This window comes from Plecotus auritus (genome assembly GCF_963455305.1).
Source record: "Plecotus auritus genome assembly, contig: SUPER_4_unloc_1, whole genome shotgun sequence".
Taxonomy (NCBI): domain Eukaryota; kingdom Metazoa; phylum Chordata; class Mammalia; order Chiroptera; family Vespertilionidae; genus Plecotus; species Plecotus auritus.
Genome location: NW_027664331.1, coordinates 4,613 through 8,735, shown reverse-complemented (window position 1 = coordinate 8,735; position 4,123 = coordinate 4,613).

The window sequence follows — 4,123 nt, the reverse complement described above, 5'->3', positions numbered from 1 at the left end:
TTTTGCTCTTGGCATTTTAATTATGATGTGTCTTGGTGTGGTCCCCTTTGGATTCCTTTTGTTTGGGGTTCTGTGCATTTCCTGGACTTGTAAGTCTATTTCTTTCACCAGGTGGGGGAAGTTTTCTGTCATTATTTCTTCAAATAGGTTTTCAGTATCTTGTTCTCTCTCTTCTTCTGGCACCCCCATAATTCTGATGTTGGTACACTTGAAGTTGTCCCAGAGGCTTCTTACACTATCTTCAACTTTTTGGATTTTTTTTTTTGCTTTTTGCTTTTTCAGTTGAGTGTTTTTTGCTTCTTTGTATTTCAATTCTTTGACTTGATTCTTGTGTTCCTCTAGTCTGTTGTTGGGTCTCTGTATAATATTTTTTATTTCAGTCAGTGTATGTTTAATTTCTAGTTGGTCCTTTTTCATATCTTCGAGGGTCTCATTATATTTATCGGCCTTCTCTAGGATATTCTTGAAAAGCCTTATAAGCGTGGTTTTGAATTCTACATCCAGTCGTTTGTTTTTCTCCATTTCTTTCGTTTGTGATCTGTTTCTTTGTCGCCACATTTTCACTGCTTCCCTGAGTTGGTAGGGTAGCTTTGTGTGCTAGGTTTCCTATATGGCCCAGTGGGTCAGCCTCCCCAGTTAACCTGAGGTGGATACTCCTGGTGCACCCCTTTGTGGACTGTGTGTACAGCCTTGTTGTAGTTAAGTCTTGATTGTTGTTGGTATCACTGGGAGGAATTGACCTCCAGGCCAGTTGGCTGTGAGGATCAACTGTGTCTACGTTGGGAGAAGTTTGGTGTTGGAGACAGCCTTATAGGATTATACTTGCCAAATTGCAAAAGCTTGGATGGGGTGGAGTCTCAGGGCAGAGCAGATAGTCTTTGCTTCCCGTCAGCCTTGCCCTTGCATGCGCGCCTCCAGACCTCTGCCTTCCCCGGCTCCCGAGTCTTCGCCCGAGAGTCCAGATTCCCCCGCAAGAGCGTGGGTCCCCAGGGGCTCGCCTGGAACTGGGGTTCAGTGCAGTCAGGAGCTTCCGACTCCCTTCTGCTAGGGAAAGCCTGTGGCAACCTCCGCAGTCTTTGTGCACACTGGCGCACGCGCCTCCAGACCCCTGCCCGCTGGGGCTCCGCTGGGTTTCCCCCAGGTCTCCGAGTCTCTGGGTGCCTTTCTACCTGACAGTCCAGACTCCCCCTGTATGAGCCTGGGTCCACGGGGTTTCGCCCGGGACTGGGGTTCAGTGCAGTAGGAACTGGGGTTCAGTGCAGTCTTGGGTTTCCTTCCCCCTCTCGCCAGAGAAAGTCAGCCAGGCTCTCAGCCGCCCTTCCTCTCTGCGCGCACAAAGCCCCTTTGCCGTACCTCCAATTCTCTGTGAGTTTTTCTCTTTCCTTCTAGTTGTAGAATTTCCCCTCAGCCAGCTTTCCTGTGGTTCTGGATGGTGTCCGTTCTGTCTTTTAGTTGTAGTTTTGAAATTGTTGTATGAGGCAGCAGTTTAGGTGCTTACCTATGCCGCCATCTTGGTTTTCTCTCCCAACACCATTTATTGAAGAGACTGTCTTGACTCCATTTTATGTTCATGCCTCCTTTGTCGAATATTAATTGGTCATAGTGTTTGGGTCGATTTCTGGGTTCTCTATTCTATTCCATTGATCTATATGTCAGTTCTTATGCCAGTACCAGGATGTTTTAAGAACAGTGGCTTTGTAATACAGCTTGATATCTGGTATTGAGATCCCTCCTACTTTGTTCTTCTTTCTCAGGATTTGCTGCAACTATTCGGGGTCTTCTTTTATTCCAGATGAATTTTTGGAGAGTTCGTTCTAGGTCTGTGAAATATGCCATTGGTATTTTAATGGGGATTGCATTGAATCTATAGATTGCTTTGGGTAGAATGGACAGTTTGATGATGTTGATTCTACCAATTCATGAACATGGTATGTTCTTCCATCTGTTTATATCTTCCTCTATCTCCTTTTTTCAGTGTTCTGTAGTTTTTTGCATACAGGTATTTTACCTCCTTAGTTAAGTTTATTCCTAGGTATTTTAATTTTTCTGGTGCGATGGTAAATGGGATTGCTTTTTTAGTCTCTCTTTCTGTAAATTCACTATTTGTGTATAGAAATGCTATAGATTTCTTGGCGTTAATTTTGTATCTTGCTACCTTGCCGAATTCATTTATTAAGTCTATTAGCTTTTTGATGGAGTCTTTTGGGTTTTCTATGTACAGTATCATGTCGTCTGCGAATAAGGACAGTTTTACTTCTTCTTTTCCAGTTTGGATGCCTTTTATTTCTTCTTCTTGTCTAATTGCAATGGCTAATACTTCCAGTACTATGTCAAATAGGAGTGGTGAGAGAGGGCATCCCTGTCTTGTTCCTGTTCTTAGGGGAAATGGTTTAATTTTTGTCCATTGAGTGTGATGCTGGCTGTGGGTTTATCATATATGGTTTTATTATGTTGAGGTATGATCCTTCTATTCCCACCTTGCTGAGAGTTTTTATCAAGAAAGGGTGTTGGATTTTGTCAAATGCTTTTTCTGCATCAATTGATATGACTATGTGATTTTTATCTCTCAATGTGTTTATGTGATGTATCATGTTTATTGATTTGCGGATATTGTACTATCCTTGCATTCCTGGGATAATCCTACTTGGTCATGGTGTATGATCTTTCTGATGTATTGCTGGATTCTATTTGCTAGAATTTTGTTGAGGATTTTGGCATCTATGTTCATGAGGGATATTGGCCTGTAATTCTCTTTCATTGTGTTGTCTTTATCTGGTTTTGGTATTAGGGTGATGCTGGCTTCATAGAATGAGTTTGGAAGTGTTCCTTCCTCTTGAATTTTTTGGAATAGTCTGAGGAGGATAGGTTTTAGTTCTTCCTTGAATGTTTGGTATAACTCTCCTGTGAAGTCATCTGGGCCTGGGCTTTTTTTTGCTGGAAGTTTTTTGATGACTGATTCAATTTCTTCTATAGTTATTGGCCTATTGAGATTTTTAGAATCTTCCTGATTGAGTTTTGGAAGGTTGTATTTTTCTAGGAATATGTCCATTTCCTCCAGGTTGTCTAGTTTGTTGGAATAGAGTTGTTCATAATATTTCTTAACAATCCTTTATATTTCTGTGGAGTTTGTTGTTATTTCGCCTCTATCATTTCTGATTTTGTTTCATTGAGTCCTCTCTCTTTGCTTCTTGGTGAACCTGGCTAGAGGTTCATCAATCTTGTTTATCCTATCAAAGAATCTGCTCTTGGTTTCATTGATCTTTTGTATTGTTTTTTTGATCTCTATGTCATTTATCTCTGCTCTAATCTTTATTATCTCCTTCCTTCTGCTCACTCTGGGCTTTTTCTTGTTGCTCTCTTTCTAATTCTTTGAGCTGTAGCATTAGATGATTTACTACCATTTTTTTCTTGTTTTTTGAGTTTGGCCTGTAGAGCTATAAACTTCCCTCTCAGGACTGCTTTCATTGTGTCCCATAGGTTTCAGATTGTTGTGTTTTTATTGTCATTAGTTTCCATAATGTTTTTAATTTATTCTTTGATCTCATTGGTAACCCAATCAATATTTAATAACATGCTATTCAGCTTCCAAGTGTATGAGTGTTTTGGATTGTTTTTTATTGTAGTTTATTTCTAATATTATGCCATTGTTGTCTGAAAAGATGCTTGGTATGATTTCAATCTTCTTGAATTTGGGGAGACTTTGCTTGTGACCCAGTATGTGGTCTATTTTTGATCTAGTGAGTCATTTAAGATTGCTGTGTCTTTGCTGACTTTTTGTCTAGAGGATTTATCCAGTGATGTCAGTGGTGTATTAAAGTCCCCTACTATGATTGTATTGTTGTCGATCCCTCCCTTGATATCTTCCAGGAGTTTTGTTATGTATTTGGGTGCTCCTGCATTGGGTGCATATATGTTTACCAGGGTTATATCCTCTTGTTGTATCGATCCCTTTAGTATTATGTAGTGGCCTTCCTTATCTCTTGTTATGGTCTTCACTTTGAGGTCTATTTTGTCAGATATAAGTATTGCTATCCCAGCTTTTTTATTTCCATTTGCTTGAAAGATATTTTTCTATCCCTTCACTTTCAGTCTGTGTGAGTCCCTTGTTCTGAGGTGGGTCTCT